We start from the raw sequence: 25,346 nt of genomic DNA on the forward strand, positions 1-25,346 counted from the left end.
AAGGTGAAAAGGGATAGACTTAGAAGTAACCTGAGGAAATACTTCTTCATGGAAAGGACGATGAATTTGTGGAACTGGCTTCCGGTGGAGATAAAAACAGTATCTGAATTCAAGAGATCTTAGGACAAATACATAGGATTTCTTAAGGGGGTGATAGGAGAGTAGATGGCATGGATGGGCAGACCGGATAGGCCATATGGCCTTTATATGCCTACATTTTTCTCAGTTGCTAAGACTGTTTTAGAAGACATGGAGGGGCATTTTCGATAGTGCGTCTAAGTCAGACTTTGGAAATTTTGAGCTAAACATACCAAATCTGAATAGGAAATATACCTTTTTTTGAAAAAAAGAAAACCGATATTTGTTTTTCTAAAATACCATTTTGAACAAAGTTTTGTGCTTTGTGTGTTTATCTTTGTAGGTCATTTTCGGAAAACCCCCCCCCCCCCCCCCCGTACAAGTTAAAAATGCATAAAAGCAAGCTGCTGAGATGTGGGAGGGGCTAGCATTTTTAGCAGACTTATCCCCCAGTCATCCCAGGAGAGCAGTGGAGCACGCTAAGGGGCATTGCTGTGGACTTCATATAAATGCTCCTAGGTACACATCTCATCGTTGCTCCCTTTTCTGCTGAGCCCTCCAATGCTCACCCAAACCAACTACCCACAACTGTACACCACTACAATAGCCCTTATGGGTGAGGGGGCACCTTTATGTGGGTACAGTGGGTTTCTGGTGAGTTTTGGAGGGCTCACAGTTTCCACCACAAGTGTAACCGATAGGACGAGGTATAGGGCTGGGTCCATCTGTCTACAGTGCACTGCACCCACCACTAGACTAATAGGACCTGTGTGCTGCTCTAATGGACCTGGCTATAATATCTGAGGCTGTCGTAGAGGCTGGTGAGTACTATTTTTATTTCACATTTTTTGGTGCTGAGAGGGGGGTCAGTGACCTCTAAGGGAGCAAGGTGGGGGGGGGGGGGGGTCATCCTCATCCCTGAATCCTTCCAGTGGTCATCTGGTAATCTAGGGCACTTTTTGTGTCTTATTCATTAGAAAAACAGGTCTAAACCAAAATGTTGAAGATTTCGCCCTAGACTTTGATCTTGTTCCATTATGGCTGTAAAACGTCCAAGTGTTAGGCACACCCTAATCCTACCTTTGAAACGCCCCTGACACGTCCCCTTGTGATTTGGACGCACTGCAGATGAAATGCATAGATAGACGTCTGTAAAATAGGTTTAAAAAATACTGATTTGGACGTTTAGAGAAGAAATCCGTTCAACTGGTGCTTTATGACACATTTTGAATGTTTTTCTCTTTCAAAAATGTGTTGCTTAGGCATATTTACACAAGTAAACAGCAAATTTCCACGATTAATCAGGCTGTATGTATATGTAGTGATTTTATACATATAAGCAGAAGCATACAGATATTTAAAGGATGTGTGGTTTGGTCAGTCCTTCAAAGTATATGTAGACCACATGTGTTTTACAATGATTTTACACATGTAAATGCTTATGTGGACATTTTCTGTGGTATATACATTTGCTCCACATCATGGGGAGCAGAAGAGTAGCCTAATGGTTAGAGCAGCACCCAGTTTAAATCCCAAGGCGGCTCCTTGTGGTCTTTGGCAAGCCACTTAACCCTCCATGCCTCGGGAGAAGGCAATGGCAAACCACTCCTGTATCACACCAAGAGTCAACTCTGACTCGTGGCACTTCTGAACCTGGACCACGACACAGATAATGCTCAGCTAACCTCTCCTCAGGCTCACCTCCCTGGCATTCAAAGCCACCTCCTTCAGTTAAAAAGAGGGCCTGATATCCAGGTAGGAGTGGCACATACCTGGATAAGTCCTGTTCACTGGGAAGTGCCGTTGAAAATCCGGCCAGATTGCCTTGGTACTATCCAGGCCATGCTGTGTGGTCTGGGGATGGAGTTTGGACAGAGCTTAATGTTACCAGGTACCAGTCTGAATATCGCTGGTATCCAAATGTGCTGGTGCCTGTGTTATACCCAGATTTTCAGTGCTGGTATACAGGTATGGCCTTGAGGTTAGTATCTGGGTATAAAAAGCCCACGGTGACCTAAGTATAATAAAAAGCTAACCAGCACGGGCGTAATACTGACCCGAAAGTTTCTGAGCTGTACTTCTAATGAGTTCACTGTGGATGTGCTGGTTTACAAAATCCACCACTTATATAGGTGTATAAGAAGTGAAACTGCCACTTAAATGTATAAACCATTCAATGAAGCCACTCTTGTTGTGAATGTGGTTTTCTAATAAAATGGCTTCTTTACTGTGTGTCCCAGAAAATATTCATGCTCCTTTGATGGCACTATATGTATTTTAGGAAAGGCTCTGCGTTCACCATGTCACTTCTAAAACAGTATAGGTTTTTTGAATGCACGGACCATTTGTTTTGCAATTTAGATGACCTGTACAAAGTTATCCTCTGAATATAAAATTAACATATGAAGCAGAAATTTTTCTTTCTTTTTTTGACCCTAATTACAGGATAAATTATGTGGCTGCCGTGTAATGATTCACACTCTCACTGGAATACATTTTATAATTGTCTCATAGCTTCTGGCAATGTCATCCTTTTCTCATTTCTATTTGCACCTGAGAACTAGTCAAAAAATGTATAAAGCTATTCCAATAAAAACATATCAACTTACATTAATAATTTTCTTTGTTAGCCTTTACTTCTGTCCAATTACAAGGAAAGTATCACCCTACAGCTCAGTGCCTGTCTCCGGATATATAAATATTGAGCTGCTTGAATATTTCCTGATGCCTAGCTTTCTTCTTTGGTATGGAAATTTGCATATGGTTATGCTTATGAACCAATAGCAGGGCAGTATTAAAATGTATGATGATATCATAATGCGTTCTAACTTCCCTGAAAATTCAGATCAGCTGAACCAAACTGGCCCATTTCCCTATTATGAAAGGGGCGGTGGGGGTAGATTCAAAGTGTTGGGGCTGTTGTTGACACAATCATGTAAGCCAGAAGTCAGTGGGAGCTCTACTGTCTACAGCTTAAACTTGAATGAAATTGGATGAACAATTCAAAGATTACTGGAGGGACAGGCAGGCAGGAAAGATGATTACATAAAATTTGTTTCCCTGCAGGAAACCTGGCTAATCCCCTATTAGAAAATATTCTTCCTGTCTGTTGCTTTCCAGGGAGATCATGGTAACTAAATCTTGGAACCTAGAATTCATATGAGTCACTTTTCTTTAAATAAAACAATGGAACAAACTGTTTCATTCTACAAAGCAATAAACAACAGAATGGTTTAATTTCCCCTGGAGCAACTTTTACTTTCATATAAATAAATTTTAGAAAAATGAAAAAAGCTTCACTAATGTCCCTGTTGAGTTCTACAAGACCCATTCTCCAAATTAACCTGTGGTTAAATGTTTTTGTTTACCTGGGGGAGGGGGGTCCCAGGAGTGTGGGGAGGCATTCAGGTGGCTCCGTGGGTGGGATCCCCATGGTTTAGCCCCGTTGCGGTCCCGCAGTAGGGTGCTCCTGTTGCAGACTCTTTTAGACCCATTCATGAGCCTAAGGAGGCTCGTTTCAGGCAGGGGAGGCAGGCAGGAGAAGCCCCGGCTCTGGGGAAGTTTGGTGTTGAGCCAGGTCGCCTGCCGCATGCATGCGTGAGGGTGATGTCATGGGCTCGAATATGTGTGGAGGTCCCAATTTTGGTCCGGGTGCTGTCAGGCCTCAAAATGAAGATTTTTTGGTGGTGGTGGGGGGGGGGGGGGGGGGGGGGGTCTGGAGCCCGAATAATTTATAAATATAGGTGGCCCAGAAGCAGGAAGGGCCAAGGCAATAGGGGGTTGATTGTGCCCCATTTCTGATGCAATTTGCATCAGTTGCGCAATCGCACATGTGCAGTGATGCATGTTTCTTTTTAAGACCCAGAGAGCGCTGGGAGGGCAAATGGGTCTCAAGGCAGCCCAAAACAGCGCAAATTTTCACGCATACGCAGTAGCCTTAATGGAGACTGGCACTGACTCTTGAATCTAAATAAATTATTTATAAAGTTTTTACTGCTCCTGAAATGTTAATAGTGGAGAATTCAGGTAGAGAGTTGCACGGGGACAGAAATCTTACCCATCCCCGCCCGTCCCTGCTAGAATCTCACCCATTCCCACCCGTCCCCACTGGAATCTTACCCATCCCCACCCATCCCCGCAAAAATTGAACCCATCACAACCCGTCCCCGCAAGAATTTAACCCATCCCCACCCATCCCCACAAGAATTTAATGGCACATAAAAGAAAATTCTGGTCAGCTCCCTCATTCTCTCTCTGAATTTGAGCCACATCACTGTAGGCAAGGAAGGAACAGATGCTGAAACTTAGAACACTCTGGTGTGCACATGTAAGATTTGTCTCTGATTTCTGGCACTGTGTGCTGAGAGGTCACCACATGCACGCACCAGTAGGTCAGGTGTCAGACCTGAGGTCTGCGCATCAGCCCGGGAGCAAAGAGGATTAATTGTAACACAGTCAGTGACAGCAAATAAAGACCTGAACGGTCCATCCAGTCTGCCCAATAGTCACACTCATTATCAATTCATGATTAAATCAACGAGTGTGATATTATATACTTTCTTTCGTGTTTCTGGAACATAGACCATAGAAGTCTATCTGGCCCTATACTTATGTTCCAACTGCTGGAGTTCTCATTGAAGCCCACTCTAGTCTTCTCATTTGTGAGATACAGACCGTAAAAATCTGACCAGCACTGTCCTTATGTTCCAGCCACTGAAGTTGCTGTTTAAGCCCTTTCTAGCCCATCCTAAACCAGACTGCCATATATTAGACACAGACCATACAAGTCTGCCCGGAATCGGCCCTAGTTAATCACAGCCAGAGTTGCCATCTAAGCGTCACTTGATACATCCACACACATGCAGCCATTTATGGTTAGGATTTTTATAACTTCCATTTTCTAATTAGAGATCCTCTGTGTTCATCCCAAGTCTTTTTGAATTCCATCATCATTTGTGTCTCTACCACCTCCTTAACGGAAGACTTTCCACATTTGTGCTGTTAAAGCAAGGAGGAAGAGGAGGAGGAGGAGACAGCACTCAAGGTACTCGGTAGATGAGAGGCTGATGCAGTGCAGCTTCCACTTCCACAGGAACCCCGCAGAACTGCTTCCATCCCCGCGGGAGCCCCGCAGGACCTGCTTCCATCCCTGTGGGAATCCTGCAGAACTGCTTCCGTCCCCACGGGATTCCCGCAAACCCCGTTCCCGTGCAGCTCTCTAAATTCAGGTGACCAGAGATCAATAAGAGGTACTGTGACCTTCTTGGCTGAAGTTTTAATTGAGAAATGCAAATTGTGAGTTTCCTGGTTTGGGGGTTTAAAGTGAGTTTAAATGTCCAGGTTTTCACACACCACTCTAAAGCATGGCTGTAAAGTGGTGTGAGAGGGTTAAGAGCAAGAGAATGGAGTTTTAAATATTAAATTTTATAGGTTTGGTAACATTGGCGGCTGTGCAGTGAGGTCTGTTACAAGGTTCCTGATTAGCTGTTTGAGATCACATGAGACCTGAGGTTATTTAGGAGGTAGCCACAGGGAATGCAAGAGGAGAAGCAGGGTGGACTCTAAAGAGAAACTTTTGTGTGTGTGTGAGTCTGGTAAAGTTTTGTACTGAAGTTAATCAGGAGCAAGGTTGACTGCAACATCTGGTGAGAATCCAGATAAAGAAGTGTGTGAAAAGGAGAGATTAGAGTTTAGGAGTATTTAAAACTGAGCTTTGGAATAATTTGTAGAACCTTTATGTGAACTGGTGAAAGTGAAGAAGTACAAAACTTTAGTTAGAGGTTTACATAATTTCTAGATTTAATTATGATTTTAAGACAAAGGTACTGTAAAAGAATTTTTGGGTTAAGTGGAGGAGTTTTGCTTTGTGAATCTGGAACAGTGAGACTCTGGGAAAAGCAAGTTATTTGCTGATTTCTTGTTTGTGAAAAGAAACCTCCTTATTTACTCCTGCCAGAATTCTGCATAATTGCAGGGCACAGAATTTGCTCAGAATTCCTCAGTCACGCAGAATTCAACATTTCCGCGCAAAAAGACAGACCCCCTACCTGCTCACCCAACTTTCCGCTCGCTGCCGCACGGCCTACCTGTGCATTCCCTGGTGGTCTAGTGGTCTCTTCGGGGAACAGGAAAGAACCCCACTCTTTCCTGCCATGCTGCTGCCACTCTCTTGTTGTCACATTTTCCAAAGCAGGAACTAGGATTGTGAGCCCTTGGGCCACTGCCGAGGAGCGGTCATGGCTCATGGAATTCTTTCCAACTCCTCCATGCATGTGTGAGGGAAAGTATGGAAAACAGGGGGAAATGGGATAAAGAAAGGTAGAAATGTAAATGGGAGAGGAAAAAAAATCTAAGGGGAAATAAAGCTAATTTCCATTTCAAGCACTAGTCAAGCCTATTTTGAGGCAAGCTAGAAAGATGTCCGAGTTAGTGAACAAAGAGAAAATCATCATTACTTCTAGCTAAGAGAGGAGGTAAAGATAAGACTGAACAGAACTAGATTAGTGCCTTCATTATGTGCTCCGCTGGTATTGCCAGTATTTTATTTCCCAAAAGATGATAATGTATCATGGCACTCTTCTGCATCAGAAAGCCAAATAGCTATCTATGAACTGAGATACCAGTGTTTGTCCAATCTGGTTCAGTAAGCACTGTCACCATGAGGCTTCTGGACTCACCTACACACAACAGAGTCAGCGAGGAACTCCAGTGCTATCCACGAGGGAAGTAAGAATGCTCTTAATCTTTCACTGGGATACCATCCTGCTTATAATCGAACGAGAATAACGCCCAAGTTCCGACCTAAATCGGGAGATGGGCGTTTATCTCACAAAAACGAATAACGCGGTATAATCAAAAGCCGAATTTGGGTCGCTTTCAACTGCACTCCGTCGCGGATGCGGACAAAGTGGACGGGGGCGTGTCGAAGGCGTGTCGAAGGAGGAACTGGGGCGTGGTTATCGGGCGAACAGAGATGGGCGCCCTTCGCCGATAATGGAACAGTTTTGAGCTAGAATTTAGAACACTTTTCCTGGACCCTGTTTTTTTACGAATAAGGCCCCCAAAAGTGCCCTAAATTACCAGATGACCCCCAGAGGGAGTCGGGGATGACCTCCCCTGACTCCCCCAGTGGTCACTAACCCCCTCCCACCACAACAAATGATGTTTCACAACTTTTTACTTTCACCCTCAAATGTCATACCCTCCTCCCAAGCAGCAGTATGCAGGTCCCTGGAGCAGTTGTTAGGGGGTGCAGTGGACGTCAGGCAGGTGGACCCAGGCCCATCCCCCCCCCTACCTGTTACAATTGTGCTGCTTAATGCTATTAGTCGTCCAACCCTCCCCAAACCCACTGTACCCACATGTAGGTGCCCCCCCTTCACCTCTTAGGGCTATAGTAATGATGTAGACTTGTGGGCAGTGGGTTTTGAGGGGGATTTGGGGGGCTCAACACCCAAGGGAAGGGTGCTATGCACCTGGGAGCTCTTTTACCTTTTATTTGTTTTTTGTAAAAGTGCCCCCTAGGGTGCCCGGTTGGTGTCCTGCCATGTGAGGGGGACCAGTGCACTATGAATCCTGGCCCCTCCCACGAACAAATGCCTTGGATTTATTCGTTTTTGAGCTGGGCGATTTCATTTTCCATTATCGCTGAAAAGCAAAATCGCCCAGCTCACACCTTGACGAATAAACATGGGCGTCTTTTTCTTTTAAAAAATACGATCCGCCCCGCCCCTTCACGGACCCGTTCTCGGAGATTAACGCCCATGGAGATAGGCGTTTCTGTTCCATTATGCCCCTCCATGTGTATACTCCCAACACTGAAAAAGAGCTGAGGATTCAGGCTGAACAAAATGAATCATTTGTTTACTCTTTCCAAAAATACTAGGACTAGGGGGCATGCGATGAAGCTACAAAGTAGCAAATTTAATACGGATCATAGAAACTTTTTCTTCACTCAACGTGTAATTAAACTCTGGAATTCATTGTCAGAGAATGTGGTAAAGGCGGTTAGCTTAGCAGGGTTTAAAAAAAGGTCTAAACAACTTCCTAAAGGAAAGATCCATAGAACATTGACTTGGGGAAAATCCACTGCTTATTTCTGGGATAAGCAGCATAAAATGTGTTGAGCTTTTTTGGGATCTTGCCAGGTATTTGTGACCTGGATTGGCCACTGTTGGAAACAGGATGCTGGGCTTGATGGACCTTTGGTCTGTCCCAGTGTGGCAATACTTATGTACTTATGTAAAATAGTGTGGCTGCTGCCATTAGCCCACCTAAATGACCTTATGATGAGGATACATAAATTTAAAATAAATAAAAAAATAGGAGTCTTTTGAAATTCAAAGATCAGCCATTTCAGAACTGAAAAGAAAGACTTCAACAAAGACCCAGGCTTTCCAACTCATTATGGGCCACAAAATTCTATTGCCTGTCAACTTCTGATCACTCCTCACCAGCGTTCTCATTCACACTGTCATTGGAGTGCTTTTTATGGTTCAGCTGTATTTTCTAGCATTGTCATATTTTGCTCATCTAAGGAAGTATTAGCTCCCTAAAGCTATTCAAGAAATGATTTTAGTTAGTCCAATAAAAGGCATTACCTTATGTTTTTTTTTGTTTGTTTTTTAACTTTTATTTTTAAGGACTCAGCAGCTGCCAGTGAAGCTGGAGTCAGAACTCTGATTGATTCCACTTCAGCCAGACAGATCCACAGAGGGCAGCCTGGGAACTGTGCGTTTCTCATGGCTGCAATAGCTTGGTGAAAACATTGCCAGCCCCAAAAACAGATACTCTTGTTCTGACCCTATCAAACTTCATATAAAAAAAAAAACAAAAGCAGAGAGACTGGGCTGCATACTTTGCTAATCTCCCACTTAAATTGCCATTATCACCATAACTCAGTTTCCCATACTGTAAATTAGCAAGCATTGAACCGCATATGTTCTTCTCATGCAGCTGACAGCGTGAGACCAGTATCACAGATCAGTGTAAGCCTGTGCAGGCTTCCTTTACTCTGTTTACTTAGCTCTGCTCATACTCTCCTGTCCTGTGCTACAGCACCTCTTGCTGTTCAGAATCCAGCTGCATACACTATGTCAATATATACTGCAATCCTGAGGACAATGGTAATTACTTGATGGGAGAGCAATGGTACATACTTTACGAAAGAGACATCCTAATTCATCTAGCCCACTAGATGTGGATGTCTGCAGAGAACAAGCTGCCCTGGAAGATGTTAAGCAAGCAGGGCTGAACAGGAAGTGAGGAACACATAAGTTTGTGTCAAGAGGAGATGCAAATGAATGGCCCTTGATGCATAGAGCATGCGGTGTAATGGAAAGAAAGCAACTGGCACAGAGTTGCCACTGCAGTGTGGATAACTGGACAGATACCATTTTGATTAAAGATGGCAGGCTGCCAAAATGGAACTGCACCAATTGCCAAATATGGTTCTGGGACCACTACTTAAGATAGTAGCTGTATTTAGTAACTTTGCAACACTATTATGGATGTAGTGGCTTTAATGTGTTAAGGGTGGAAGGGCTCAGGATGTGCGAGTCTAAGGCTTCTTGTGCGTATGTGCCTTGTTAAGTAGGAGAGAGGAAGCTTTGAGGATGAGTGTGCCCAATGTTAACAGAAATCTTTATGCAGGATATGGCTGGATGCTCATTTGGTTGTGGGTGCTTTATTGCTGTTTTGGGATAACTGAAGAGACTAATGTTTGCCCACTTGAGGAAAGGTGGGAGTGTTTGGCTGCTACAATAGAAATGAGTGGGGTTTAGGATTAGGTCAGTATGGGACAGGAGATGGATAATGGGGAGAGGGTGGGTGCCAAGAGCTAACTAGGAAAGGGGAAGGGATAGGAGGTGATGAGACTGGATGGGCTGGGAAGGACCAATGTTTAACTCTACCTTTGATGGTAGGCTCTCAGGAATATCCTTAAGTTAGCTACCTGGAATGTTAAGGGCCTTATGGGGAAATTCATCAAGGTGCAGTAGAAGTTTGTCTTCTACCACAACTTGATTCCCTGTGGGATTCAGCAACATGCAGGATCCCAGTACCAAAGGGTGATGAATCCCAGGGCAAGAGAATAACACTGCTTGCAAGCCACCTTACAAGCAGTGTTATTCCCATGGCCTGGGCGTTTCAGGCCGCAAAGCTGCAGCCTGAGGCTCTCAGGCTGGCAGATCAGGGTCCCCCCAGGCTTCTGCCACCCCTCCCCCATTGCTCCTGCCCAGCCCTGTGCCAGCTTCTAAATGGCACGACTAAAGCTAGGGGTCATATTTCCAAATAAGGAAAGGTGGAAGGAGGAAAGAAAGAAAGAAAGATACTGGATCCCGGGGAAGGAGGGGAACATATGGGAGGAATTACTAATAGTTAAATTTAATAGACATATAGCTGGGTCCCAAGAAATGTCAATCCGCACCAACTATTTGATCCTATATTGTATGGCTTTACAATACAGTTTAATATGTGAACATTCCCACTATATGAAAGAGAGAGAGAGAGAGAGAGATAAGGGACCTGGGGATGGAGGGAGGGAGAAATGATGGACAATGGGCAGGAGGAAGGAAGAGAACAAAAGGGGAGAGATGTTAGGTCAAGGGGCTGGAGAGAAGGAGATACTGGCCCTTTAAGCATGCAATTAATCATGATTAAAAACTTTAATCGAAATGCAGCTCTAGTATTTTCAAGAAGTCTTTGATTAAGTGTGTGCAGAGAGAGAAAGGGGATTCTCCTTGTGGGTGGAAACTCTTAACACTAATTTATGGGAAGAAGTGGTCCTACCACTAGTGTAGCCTCCCTCGGCAGAGAGATGGACCCAGTCCTACTCTTTTACTGGTTGTGTAGTTGTGGAAGCCGAGTTACCTCAGACTGAGCCCAAATCTCAGGAGGGAGGTTCTACAAAAGAAATTACTCCATTCATGAAGATATCCACTAGAAGGCTTGAAAAAGCAGATTTCCCCAGTAATGCCTATGTTAGCAAATGAAAGTTTGTGTAGAGTTTGGCCCTCGTCTGCGCACAAGATGGTAGAGACTGAAGACCTTCTTATAATTATTTGTGGCACGTTCAATTTGTATGTGGATGAGTTTTTAAGCATGCTCTAAATTGCAGATCTTCTTCACGTTTGCTTTATTTCAGTTGAGGAGGATTACCACTGATCTAACACTGTATGGAGATGTGGCCAGGGCTCTTTCCCTGTAGGGAAACTCTGTTTCAAATCATTGAGGCACGAGGTACATAAAGTAGGATATATAGGGAACTCAATGGAAATGAACTGCAGCCCTTGGTGTCTGTGGAGCACATGTGGGACAGTGTGTGAGGAGATGTTATTCCAGGACTGATGCCCTGATGATCAAACTCCCCGCGCTGTTCTGAACAGCACTGAAAAATTAGTGCCGGAATAGCACGGGGAATTAAAGCCCTCATGATCAAAACCAACAGCATGCAAATTTATGCGCCATTAGTTTTGATCATCCTGCGGGAGGATTGTGCCTAAGATTGTTGTTTGACAGGTCCGAGCTATTAAAAAAACAAACAAAGAAAAAAACAAACCAGGATCTGTCAAACAGAGCTGTAAGCCCCCATCCCACCCAGGACACGAGGAGCTGGATGTCCAGTGGACCGTCAACCCCCAACCCCCCCTCCCCCGACAGAGAAACTCTAACCCCCCTGACAGAGGCAAACCCGAACCCCCTAGACGGACAAGGCTCGAGGGCTGGAGGTCTGGTGGACTTCCAGCCCCCCCAACCCCCCTCCCATGTACCTCAAAATGACGGAGGAGGGAGTAGCACTCCTTCCAGCACTGCCTCCAAAATGGCACGACAGCGCTGGAAGGAGTGCTAATCCCTCCTCCGTCATTTAGAGGTACATGGGGGGTTTGGGGGTGCTAGACCACGGGAAGGGGGAGCTGGAAGTCCCTCGGACCTCCAGTCCTCTCTGTCTAGGGAGTTCGGGTTTGCCTCTGTCGGGGGGGGGGGGGGGGGGGGTGTTGGGGGCTGATGGTCCACATGTCATCTTTTTCTTTTGATCTAGGCACAGGAAAAAAATTATAAACGTTCCCAGGTTTCAATAATTCATGTTTAATGAGGGATATAAATGTAATAAATAGGTGAATAAATAAATAAATGGATAAATTTAGTTATTTATTTAATTTATTTGTTACATTTTTATCCCACATTTCCCCAACTATTTGCAGGCTCAATGTGGCTTACATAATACCGTAAAAGCATTCGCCAAGTCCGGTAGAGAAACAAATACAAGGTGATAAAGTCGAATATAGGTACATCTATTTCAGGTACAATGGGGATCGAGGAGAAGAAGGTTGTATAGTGTCCATTACGATCATGGTTTTGCTGTGTTGCAGTGTGTATAGGTGGTTATGCAGCTTATAATTGAAAAAGAAAAACGCCTATATTTCGACCCAAATCGGGAGATAGGCATTTTTTTCGCAGAGGCGCCCAAATCGGTATAATCGAAAGCCGATTTTGGGCGTTTCCAACTGCACTCCGTCACGGAAACGAATAAAGTTGATGGGGCGTGTCGGAGGCGTGGTGGAGGCGGGACTGGGGTGTGGTTATCAGCTGATGAGAGATGGGCGTCTTTAGCTGATAATCGAAAAAAAAAAAGGCGTTTTGACCGCGATTTTGGGTCACTTTTTTTGGACCCTTTTTTCTCACAAACAAGTCCCAAAAAAGTGCCCCAACTGCCCAGATGACCACTGGAGGGAATCGGGGATGACCTCCCCGGACTCCCCCACTGGTCACTAACCCCCTCCCACCCAAAAAAAACCCCCACTTTAAAAACTTTTTTTCCAGCCTCTATGCCAGCCTCAAATGCCGTACCCACCTCCATGACAGCAGAATGTGTTCGATCCTGTCACAGCCTTTCCCTGGGTCAGATGTGGCTCTCGGGTGCAGTACAGGGTCACATCAGCATTGCATTGTGGTGGGTGTAGGGTATTGGGCTCTGTGATTTCATTAGCTCGTGTTACAGTCTCATGATGTTGGTAGTTGGTAGGCTCTTCTCCCATGGTGCTTTTCCCCCTGCCTACTGGGTCAGAGTGTGCCCTGTTGTGTTTCCTGTTGTAGTCCATGCGGTAGTGGCCATTTTTGTAAGCCAGTTTTAGTTCCCTTTCCTGTGTTAGCCGTGTTACAGAACTTAGTTCTTACCTTGAATGTGGCTGAAAGAGGGCATTGTACAGCATTCTGCCAGCTCTGACCTACTGCTCGTCTCAGTACCAGGGAGACTCGTTGCCAGTGGGGCACAACCTCTGATCTGCAGTTAACTGTGAGTAAAGGCGGTTATTCCAATAAAGGACGTTTTCGGAGAGATTAGTCTTCAGGTGTCAACTGGTGTGCCAATGTTATATAGCAGCAACCAGTCCTAGAGGCCTGCGTGTATGCAGGTCCCTGGAGCACTTTTAGTGCACTTCAGCCAGGTGGTCCCAGGCCCATCCCCCCCCCACCTGTAACACTTGTGCTGGTAAATGGGAGGCCTCCAAAACCCACTGTACCCACATGTAGGTGCCCCCTTCACCCCTAAGAGCTATGGTAGTGTTGTACATTTGTGGGTAGTGGGTTTTGGGGGAGGGGGGTTGGGAGCTCAGCACCCGTGGTAAGGGAGCTGCTATGCATGTGGGAGCTTTTTCTGAAGTCCACCGCACTGACCTAGGGTGCCCAGTTGGTGTCCTGGCATATCAGGGGGGCGAGTGTACTACGAATCGTGGCCCCTCCCACGACCACATGGCTCGGATTAGGACGTTTTTGAGCTGGGCGTTTTTAGTTTCCATTATCGCTAAAAAAAAACAAACGCCCAGCTCAAAAACGTCCATTTTTTCGAAAATACGGTTCGGCCCGCCCCTTCACGGACCCGTTCTCGGAGATAAACGCCCATGGAGATAGGCGTTTGCGTTCGATTAAGCCCCTCCACGTTGAGCACTTGATTCTCGTAACATGATGTGGGTTTTAGTGGCCCTTTACCAGGAGAAAAAGAATCTCTGCACGAATATAACACATTCTAGGTTGTCCCTATAACCAGCTCCTCCAAATGACACACTGATTATGATTTATAACAAATTACTACTCTACATATGAAAATTTATTCCGTTATTATAATTCTTTTGCATACATCCATATGCTAAACAAGCCGGCATGTTTGAAAATATAAGTGGGATCAAATAAAATGCTAGCAGCAATAAAGAACAACAAAGTAGATGCAGCAGCTCATAGGTTTGTTTGCTTTGTTTGAGTGTACAGAGATAACAGCTACGCAGGGAAATGGAAACAGAGATTAACCTAATTACCTTCAACATTTTCATGTCACTTCGTCTCCTGTTTTATCTAACTTCCTTGGGTCCAGCCACCTTCCATTAAGCAACGGTGTATGAACTCATTGTAGGGATGGAAACACTGTTACTGCATGAAAGGCTTAACGCACAAGGGTCAGAGAACACTGGAACCCAATACTGAAGCCTTTGATGGTGTGAAGTAATGGGGTGAACTGATTGACCGTTTGATATGTGGAGATTTGAGCTGTGGAATTTCTCAACAGAGCAGTAGGGGATGAGGTTGGGAAAGAAGGGGAAGTTTGTGAAAATGGTAAAAAAAAGTTGAACAGAAGAGTCTGAAGTTAGTTGCAGGTATTGTTGAACCATAATTTTAAGGCAAATATTTTGGGGGGACATGTTAGCCCGGGAGAAGTTTCCTTTTCATGTTATTTGCTTACTTGGGTTCTTCAAAGGTTATATGAATGTGGTTTTTTTTAATGATTATATTGTTAACTCAAAAAGGGTTCCTCAGAGCCCGAGAAGCCTGTCAAATCTCTGTACATTTGCCAACCAATTCCACAACCTTCTTAAAAGAGGAAGCTTCCATCTTCTATAAAATTCAGTGTGCCTTTTAATGCCTGCGCTAACCAGGATTTCTTCAAATTAGCAGATCTACTTCACATATCCCTCACATACAATGGGGAAAAACAAGCTAAAAGAAGCAGGGCTTTTTTTGAGGGGGTACTTGGGGGTACTGAGTACTTGCACCTTTTCCATTGTCTGTTAAAATTGACCCATGGTCCCCAAGTTTTACTGAAAGAGCTCAGGCCCTACACACCAATTCTGCCTTGTCATAGATTCTGTGATTGGTTGCAGGGGCCTGGCTATTGTGGGGTGGGTCCCTCAGTGATCACCCCACCCCTGAAGGGTGACCTGGGGCAGCGCTGGCTAGAGGCTATTTTTCTTTATCATCAACTCTTGCAATTGCCGCGGTGCTGGTGTAACCAGTAGGCAGACGATGACTAGCTGGAGGAAAGTAACTATAGTCCGGGAAAAGCACATTGGTGCCATATATAGAATCTCTCCCATTGTGTCTTGACACATCAGCTGTACCAGGTGATGCAAAAAGGGATTTACAGACACAGCAGGATGAATGCCTTCAGATGATAAGAATGACAATAACTGAGGGACAGTGTGTGTGCTAGAGGTAATATAACCTGACTGTTCATTCCACATCTTTGTCAACTTATTATCTTGCTGACCTATAGGAGTCCCTTGACCCCTGATGCAGGCGTTTGTACGCCGAAACACGGACCGTGTCGGGTCTCCATTATAAATAAAGAACTACATTTTTCTCAATCCTGAAGGCCCAGTGTTTGCTTTGTTTGGTTGTTCTTGTATACTGTATTCCCTCTCTTTTGTGACTATTTAAGTACTTGCACCTTTTTCGCTAGAAAAAACGCACTGAAAAGAAGTACCCCCCCCTATTGAATCTTGGGAAAATCTGAAACTTAATTCAAATTCAAACCAGAGTAATTCCCACCTAGTTGGTATTAGGCTCCCAGCTGTACATACACCTTTAAAAGGCATATCTATAACTTAATGTGTAGTTATGAGATATCTGGCACTTAAATGCATTTGTGCACTACACACTATTCTATACAATAAAACTTAGCTGCATTAGTGAATAACTACAAGGGGGAAATGGGGGGGGGCATGGTCCTGTCTTCAATTTATGCACATAATTTATAGAATACTATGGGGCTCATTTTCGAAAGACGAAACCATACAAAAAGTGTCATAAAGCACCAATTGGACGGATTTCTTCTCAAAACATCCAAATCGGTATTTTTGAAACTGTTTTGCAGACGATTATCTATGCATTTTTGTCTGCAGTGCGTCCAAATCACAAAGCGGCATGTTAAAGGTGGGATTAGGAAGGGCTTAGGGCGTGCCGAACACTTGGATGTTTTATAGCCATAATGGAACAAAAGGAAAACACCTAGGGCGAAAACGTAAACGTTTTGGTCTACACCTGTTTTCAGAATGAATAAGGCACAAAAAGATGCCCCTAAATGACCAGATGACCACCAGAGAGAATCAGGGATGACCCCTCCCTTGCTCCCCCAAGTGGTCACTGACCCCCTCCCACCTCCAAAGATGTGAATAAAAACAATACATACCAACCTTTATGACAGCTTCAGATGTTATAGCCAGGTCCATTAGAGCAGCATGCAGGTCCCTGGAGTAGTCCAGTGGTGGGTGCAGTACACTGCAGACAGGTGGACCCAGGCCCATACCTCCCCCTGTTATACCTGTGGTGGAAACTGTAAGCACTCCAAAACTCACCAGAATCCCACTGTACCCACATACAGGTGCTCCCTTCACCCACCCTACGCCTGGAATAAACTTCCTGAGCCCCTACGTCTTGCCCCATCCTTGGCCACCTTTAAATCTAGACTGAAAGCCCACCTCTTTAACATTGCTTTTGACTCGTAACCACTTGTAACCACTCGCCTCCACCTACCCTCCTCTCTTCCTTCCCGTTCACATTAATTGATTTGATTTGCTTACTTTATTTATTTTTTGTCTATTAGATTGTAAGCTCTTTGAGCAGGGACTGTCTTTCTTCTATGTTTGTGCAGCGCTGCGTACGCCTTGTAGCGCTATAGAAATGCTAAATAGTAGTAGTAGTACAGTTGGGGGTAGTGGGTTTTGGAGGGCTCAGCACACAAGATAAGGGAGCAACGGTGAGATGTGTACCTGGCAGCATTTATATGAAATCCACAGCAGTGCCCCCTAGGGTACCCCATTGCTCTCCTAGGATGACTGGGGGACCAGTCTGTCAAAAATGCTGGCCCCCCTCCTACATCTCAATGGCTCGATTTTCTATGTTTTTCACTTGTGCATTTTTGTTAATGGCCTGAAAAGATAAATGCACAGAGCACAAAACCTTGTTATAAATGGTATTTAAAAAAAAAAAAAAAAAAAAAGACGTTTGCTTTTTTGAAAATGGTTACATTTCCTATTTGGATTTTGGATGTTTACTACAAAACGTCCAAAGTCAGACATCATATCAAAAATGCCCCTCCACATGTTACGCACAGATGATGGAACATTTAGGTGCAAACATTTATGCCTGCTGTTGACCTAGCATTAACTGTTCGCACCTAACTTTAGGTGCATCAATGCTGACTTATGCTAGTGTTCTGTAAAATGGCATCTTGGCGCCATGATTCCACAGTGAGCACTGGGACGACCAGAAAAAATGGCAAGTAGATAATATGAAAACAGAGGTAACCATGCAGCCGGGTCTGGCTGTCAGGCTGAATTACATTGGCAGGCTGTACGTACAGGAATACCTAGAAGTCCTAATGAAAATGCTAAGTGTTTAGCAGGCTACACAGGTGGCCTGCAAGACCAGATATTCTGGCAACAGCCTTTAGATTATTACACAGCCTTATGGCTAGACATGGAGCGGGAAAAATTCTGAATGTGAACTAAGGAACCCTTTATGCTCATCTGCCAAAGACAGTAAAGTTCAAAGGAGGAGATGACAAAAGCTATCCTGGGTAAGGAGTGATATATTACAAACAGTCACAGTCTATGATTGGCAGTTGAGATATATACTGTACATATCCTTGTAGTATGGGCAGGAAGAGGTGAGCAAACTAGAAGGTGGACTGGTCTTTTTCTGCCATTATCTACTACATCACAGGCAAGGACAATCCTTGTGCAGAAAAACAAGCCCATTCTATGCACAAGGCTGGGGATCAGATGGATTTGCAAGTGGAGGGGAAGAATAAATAAATTTCTCACAAGGGCTAGAAAAAGAAGGACTCAATGAGGCAGGAGGCAGCTTGCAAAAAAAAAAAAAAAAAAGCAACAAGCGGCAAGAGCCGGCTTATGAAACACTGACAAAAGACAACGATAAAAGTAATCCACTGGGACCAAAATAATAAAAATTAAATAAAAAGCTTTTCCCCGAGAACTGTAAGACCAGGAAGGTCAGACGGTGTTCATTAGATTACAGATAAAGTGACCCTGCTATTCGGGAAGAATGCCAGCAAAGGCTCAGGATTATGTGAGAGCATCTCTGCAGATGCTGGGGGGAGTTCTTTCCCAGAGGTTTTTTTTTTTAATAAAAAGTAATCGGACAGTCCATTTCTCACTCGTGTATCATACAGATGCTTAGAACAGTGCCCTGTACAGCAACAGCCAAGGCAGCGGCTTCAGCATCTAATGGATGTGGACTCCCATTAAGCCAATCCCCCTGGTCCCAGAAAGAGGGCTTCCATTTTGCAACTTATCACTAAGCACGCCACCCCCTCCCCCCCAATTACTGACATATTACGGAGACAAAGAGGCAGGAATGGAGGAAACCAGCCAGCATCCAAGAGAGAAAAGATAATATAAGAGAACGTGTGTGCTGGAGAAAGGCGATGCCGAAGGGATGTGTGTAGGGGGTGGAAGACAGCGTTTGCTTGTATGTGTTTGTGGAGACTGACTGGGGTGGTGGGTTGTATATTTTGGAAGACTACTTATTGGGCTGCCTTCCATCAACACAAAATTGGCACATTGTCAGGATAAGCCAACGGATAAACCAACGGACAAGACTCTTCAGCGGAGAGGGATATAACCTGAAAAGAAGGATGGATGCTCAAAGCCAGGCACTAAAGCCCACAAAACAAAACCCCATGGTGCAACATCAGCACAGAAAAATAGTTAAGTGATGCTCAATGGAAATGATATGCAAATAACATCTGCAGTTAATTTGTGCTAACAACCCAAAAGCAAGGGGAGGAATGTGCCTGGCTCATGTGTACAAGGATTCTGTGGCAAGTGAGGCTCTTGTGTGCATGGCCAGACAAAAACCGGAAGTGCACGCACACACACACACACCAGCGCTATTTCTTTTGCGCTTTTAAATATAAGCCATTCAAAAATTGTTTGTACTTAAAATTTTTTGAAAGGCTGATATTTAAGTGCAGAAAAACAAGTGTTGATGTGCGCTTTCACTTTTGTTTTTTGCTCGAACTTGCATACGTTCTCAGTATCAACGCTTAAAGTTGCGCAGGCTTCCTTTTGCTTGCAAAAGAAGACAAAACCTGCAGTTTGATGTGAGAAACTGACAAGAAATCTTCTCCTGAAAACCTCCTACGCTGCCCCTGACCTAGCAGTAAATTTTCAGCACTTTTGTTTGTGCATTGGGAAGGAATTACTTATTGACTTCATTAATATCCATTTAAACACAATTTGTGGTCATCTTTAGCAGGCACGTTAACACAGGAGCTCGAGCTCTCTAAGCATTCGGCGCTGTATAATGTGCATGCAAACCTGGTGTTAGCCACATGTTAATGCCGGCGATAATTTTGAGAATGGGCCCTTAAGGAGGCTCATGAATCTTTGGAGAAGCCAGTGTCAGTGTGTGAAATGCTGTGCCTAAAAACAAATTACATACATCAAAAGGGTTAATCTCCATTATCTATAAAATTCTGGGGAACTCGGATAACAGTAGACATAAATTTATAGAAGCCTACAGGCAAGACAAGAAGCCAGATAGCAAAAGCTCGGTGAGGGGAAATTTTAGTGAACATGTCTAAGATGTCTATTTACAGCAGAATGAGCAAATGAATATATATTAAAAAAATGTTATACTGATAGTACTTCACTCCTGCTAGGCTTGAAGCAAATATACCCTGAAACTGAGGGATCCTGGGAAACATGGGACATATATGGTGCGCAAGTGCTAAGAAAAAAGGGTTTGAGGCAAGGCAAGGGGTTAATTTGAGACTCCCCAGTCTGTTTTTTTGTTGGGGAGCGTAGTGCTGGAAGTCCAGCCTGGCAAGAGCAAATTGTTAGGGCAACCGTTAGCGGCCACTGATTGCTGTACAGCAGCAAGATCTGCACTGCCTCCTTCCATGTCAGCTTGGATAACTGGAATGTGGTAAATATGGGTATTGGAGAGAATGATTTGCATAAAGTGGGACAGGATGAGAAATGGTCAGGTCTTTTGGAATAGCAAGCACTTGTGACTGTTGGCCCATTTCCTGATGCCTATCTGGATGACCCAGGGCCTTTTGTCTCCATTCTATCCTCATCCTTCTCGATCTATCTGCTGCTTTTGACACTATTGATCACAGCCTACTCCTTGATACACTGTCCTCACTTGGATTTCAGGGCTCTGTTCTTTCCTGCTTTTCCACTGACTTCCTATCCGTTTCCACATACAGTTCAAACTCCTCTTATTGACCTATAAGTGCATTCACTCTGCAGCTCCTCAGTACCTCTCCACTCTCATCTCTCCCTACATTCCTCCCTGGGAACTCCGTTCACTGGGTAAATCTCTCTTATCTCCACCCTTCTCCACTGCTAACTCCAGACTCCGTTCCTTTTATCTTCCTGCATCATATGCCTGGAATAGACTTCCTGAGCCGGTACGTCAAGCTCCATCTCTGGCCGTCTTCAAATCTAAGCTAAAAGCCCACCCTTTTGATGCTGCTTTTAACTCCTAACCCTTATTCACTTGTTCAGAACCCTTATTTTATCATCCTCACTTTAATATTCCCTTATCTATTGTTTGTCCTGTTTGTCTGTCCTAATTAGATTGTAAGCTTTGTCAAGCAGGGACTGTCTCTTCATGTTCAAGTGTACAGCGTTGCGTACGTCTAGTAGCGCTATAGAAATGATAAGTAGTAGTAGTAAATAGGAGCACTGAATGGGAAGGATGTTAGGACTAGGCAGGGTATGAATATACTTCAGTGATAAGAAATACGGATTCATGAGGGGGGTACTTGCCACAATCAGACTTCTTTGTTCTTTTATATTTGTTCATGTTTGCTGTTGACTTACTGCAGAGCTTTGTGGAAAATGTCGCTATCAAATAACGGATCCAAATTCTATTTTCTTGAAAAAAAAAAAGCTTTCAAATAGAAAAGAAGACAGGGATAGAAGCATTTCAAATTGCTACATGCATATGGGTGTGGACTGCACTTTAGACTGTAAATCGCCTTGATCGACCTTGTCCATTCAAATAGCAGTTAAGTAAAATGTTATAATTAATGCATAAATAAAAGCACATTGTCTGTTGTAAACACACACAAAATAAGAAAGAAAAACTCCAGGAGTGCAACTCCTCTTGGAACATATCTGGTGATAGTAAGACCTGGAGATGTTCTATACCAAATGAAGGCAACTGGGAGCAGCAGGAGGGGGGAATGGACTGCATTAGAGAAAGTGGAGGAATGGTGTCTCCTTCAGCACAGCTATCCATTACCAGTGCAGACTCAGCAAATATTTTCAGCATCACTGAGCAGTGGGGAGCACACGTTTTCTAACTAGGACAGACATCAAATTTTGAATTGTTAGGTAGCACTAGGAAGGTGATATAGGCTTCCATTAGCCTCACCTGAAAGGTCAGCCCCCCCCCCCCCCCCCATGTTTCTAGGCTGAACACTTTGGTTTGTTTTGTCTGAGAGGGTTACATACAGCTAGGTTGAGAGAAACACATTCACACACCCTCTTACCTACAGTTAAGACCAGCACTAACAAACCAGCATGGCTGCCAGATTTAATGATGCCACCCTGAGGCTATCAAGTTCCCGAGAAATGTTAGCCACCTGGTCAGAAGGTGGCATATTTGGCTTTAGAAGGCTGGATTCTTAAGCCTGACTTCTGCTGCCCAGGATGTGAGTGGGAAGCTATGAAGGCATGTACCAGGTTCTAGAAGGCACAGTGGACTGTTACTGCTATGACTAGGCAGGAAGGGCCTGAGAGTTAAAAATAGGGGGAAGCCCTAATGTGGCTAGAAATGAACGCTGTGGTCACCACAGTCCCAGAAGCAGCAGGAGAAAGCCCTCAGTGACTACTGCCTCACAATAATGTGCATAACAAGGGTGATTTTATAAAGCATGTTTTAAATCTGGAAAATAGATTTTATAAAACTGCGCAGGGAGTCTGAAAAAGTGAAAAGCAGAAACACCAGCAGACTATGCCTTGTTCTGTGCAATCTGCATAGTAGGTGCTCCTGGAAGCGTTTAAATTTGTGAATGCAGATTACACACAACTGGGGCTGGTTCTGGAAAAATGTAAGCTCCTCTCCAAATGCAAAATCACATGACATGCTTACTAACTTAGGGGTCCTTTCACTAAAGCTTAGTATGTGCTAATGGACATTAGCATGTGCTAAGTGCCACGTGTCCCATAGGTACCTAAGAATAGCCATACTGGGCAATGGTCCGTCTAGCCCAGTATCCTGTTTCCAACAGTGGTCAATCCAGGTCACAAGTATCTGGCAGAAACCCACATAGCAGCAACATTCCATGTTACCAATCCCAGGGCAAGCAGTGGCTTCCTCATGTCTGTCTCAACAGCAGACTATGGAGTTTTTGTGCAGAAACTTGTCCAAACTTTTTTTAAACCCAGATACGCTAGCTGCTGTTATTACATCCTCTGGCAAAGAGTTCCAAAGCTTAACTATTCATCGAGTGAAAAAATATTTCCTCCTATTTGTTTTAAAAGTGTTTCCATGTAACTTCATTGAGTTTCCCCTAGATTTTGTACTTTTTGAAAGAGTAAAAAATTGATTCACTTCTACTTGTTCTACACCACTCAGGATTTTGTAGACCTCAATCACATCTGAGAGTTAAAAATAGGAGGAAGCCCAAGCTGAAGAGCTCTAACCTCTTTAGCCTTTCCTTACTTGACAGGCATTCATCCCCTTTATCATTTGTCGCTCTTCTTTGAACCTTTTCTAATTCCACTATTTCTGTTTTGAGATACGGCGACCGGAACTGAACGCAAAACTCAAAGTTAGGTCACATCATGGAGCGATATAGAGGCATTATAATATTCTCGGTCTTATTTACCATCCCTTTTCTAATAATTCCTAGCATCCTGTTTGCTTTTTTGGCCTCCACCTTACACTAGGCAAAAGATTTCAACATATTATCTACACAGATACCCAGAACATTTTCTAGGGTGCTGATTCCCAAGGTGGACCCTAGCATCAGGTAACTATGATTTAGATTGTTCTTCCCAAAGTGCATCACTTTGCATTTGTCCACATTAGATTTCATCTGCCATTTGGATGCCCAGTCTTCCAATTTCCTAAGGGCTTCCTGCAATTTTTTACAGTCTACATGTGTTCTAACAGTCTTGAATAGTTTTTTGTCATCTGCAAATACAATCATCTTACTCGTCGTTCCAATTTCCAGATCATTTAGAAATATGTTAACTAGGACATGCAGCATTTAGAGTGCACTAATGTCCATTAGCACATTCTTAGGTCTAGTAATAGGGTCCCTTAATATGCATAAATGCAAACATAAAAATTGTGAAAAATGTGAAACCCTCAAAGTCAGTCATTTCATGTCACAAATATAGCGCCCCGATGGTCAATGCCATTTCAACATAACTTTACCATAGGCACAATACGTTTCATCTATACTTACATCATCAGACTTGCATTTCAGTGCGTGCCCATGTATGATTTTTTTTTCAAACAATCAAGTGCTGTGAGACTAATGATGTGAGTGTAGATGAAGCGTACTTGTGCCTGTGATAAAGTTATGCTGACATGGCATTGACCGTCGGGGCACTGTATATATTAAAATAGGCACTGTTTTCCAGCTTTGACATAGGCGTCTTGTTCAAAATTACTCCCAATTAGGACAACTGTCCTAAGCCATGTGCCCAGATAAAAGAACGTTCTAAAAACTGACCACCATTAACCTGGTAAAAGTTCACCTGCTCTTCCACGTGTGCTTTTGGCTGCATTAGGAGGTTGTATTCTCATGCTCATTCTTCCTGTCTCATCTGCTCGTAACCTTGGGGTCATCTTCGACTCCTCCCTCTTCTTCTCGGCACATATTCAACAGATTGCTAAAACCTGTCATTTCTTCCTCTATAATATCGCCAAAATTCGCCCTCTCCTTTCTGAGCACGCTACCAGAACCCTCATCCACACTCTCATCACCTCTCGCTTGGACTACTGCAACTTGCTTCTCACAGGGCTTCCACTCGGCCATCTCTCTCCTCTTCAGTCTGTTCAAAATTCTGCTGCACGATTAATATTTCGCCAAAGTCGCTATGCCCATATCAGCCCTCTTCTGAAGTCACTTCACTGGCTCCCTATCCATTTCCGTATACAGTTCAAGCTCCTCTTATTGACCTATAAGTGCATTCACTCTGCTGCCCCTCACTACCTCTCCACCCTCATCTCTCCCTACACTCCTTCCCAGGAACTCCGTTCACTAGGCAAATCTCTCCTAATTGCACCCTTCTCCTCCATCACTAACTCCAGACTCCGTTCCTTTTATCTCGCCGCACCTTATGCCTGGAATAGACTTCCTGAGCCATTACGTCAAGCTCCATCCCTGGCCGCTCTCAAATCCGGGCTAAAGGCCTACCTGTTTGACGCTGCTTTTAATTCCTAACTTGTCACCTGCTCGTAACCTTTATCTTGTCTTCCTTTCTTCGATAGTCCCCTTTCCTTATGTGTCCTGTCTGTCCTACCCTTATCCCTCATTTGTCCTGTCTGTCCTGATTTAGATTGTAAGCTCTTTTGAGCAGGGACTGTCTTTTCTTCATGTTCAATTGTGAAGCGCTGCGTAAGACTGGTAGCGCTGTAGAAATGATTTGTAGTAGTAGTAATTTGTAGTGAGATGCGTTTAGGTTGGGGGAGGAGGGATGGAAAATTATGAGTGTAGCTTGCACTTTCAAATCAATATACATCATTTTTCATGGAAGAAACATCCACAGAAAATGCAGGTGCTAAGGTCTGTGTATGCTTTATCCCTGGGTTAATTTTCTAAGTAAAGTATGTACATTCACTTTCAAAACCAGTGCACAGATAATGGAAGAAAAGCACTGAGCAGCAGATAGGGACGGTAGGTTGATAGCTGCCCTCACTTAAATGTTATTTACATTGTTTAGCCAAGACCTCAAAGGCATGTGCTCTAGGGCACTGAGCCAAAGTGAGAGAGCACATAATTTTCT

The 25,346-nt window shown here is 44.0% G+C and overlaps 1 protein-coding gene across 1 annotated transcript in view; it reads right to left on the bottom strand.

The window, feature by feature from the left end:
• The window catches only part of IGSF3 (immunoglobulin superfamily member 3), a 529,021-nt gene that overhangs the window by 208,904 nt on the left and 294,771 nt on the right, over nt 1-25,346 (bottom strand). The window lies entirely within an intron of this gene.

The sequence above is a fragment of the Microcaecilia unicolor genome, chromosome 5, assembly GCF_901765095.1.
Source record: "Microcaecilia unicolor chromosome 5, aMicUni1.1, whole genome shotgun sequence".
In the NCBI taxonomy this organism is placed as follows: Eukaryota; Metazoa; Chordata; class Amphibia; order Gymnophiona; family Siphonopidae; genus Microcaecilia; species Microcaecilia unicolor.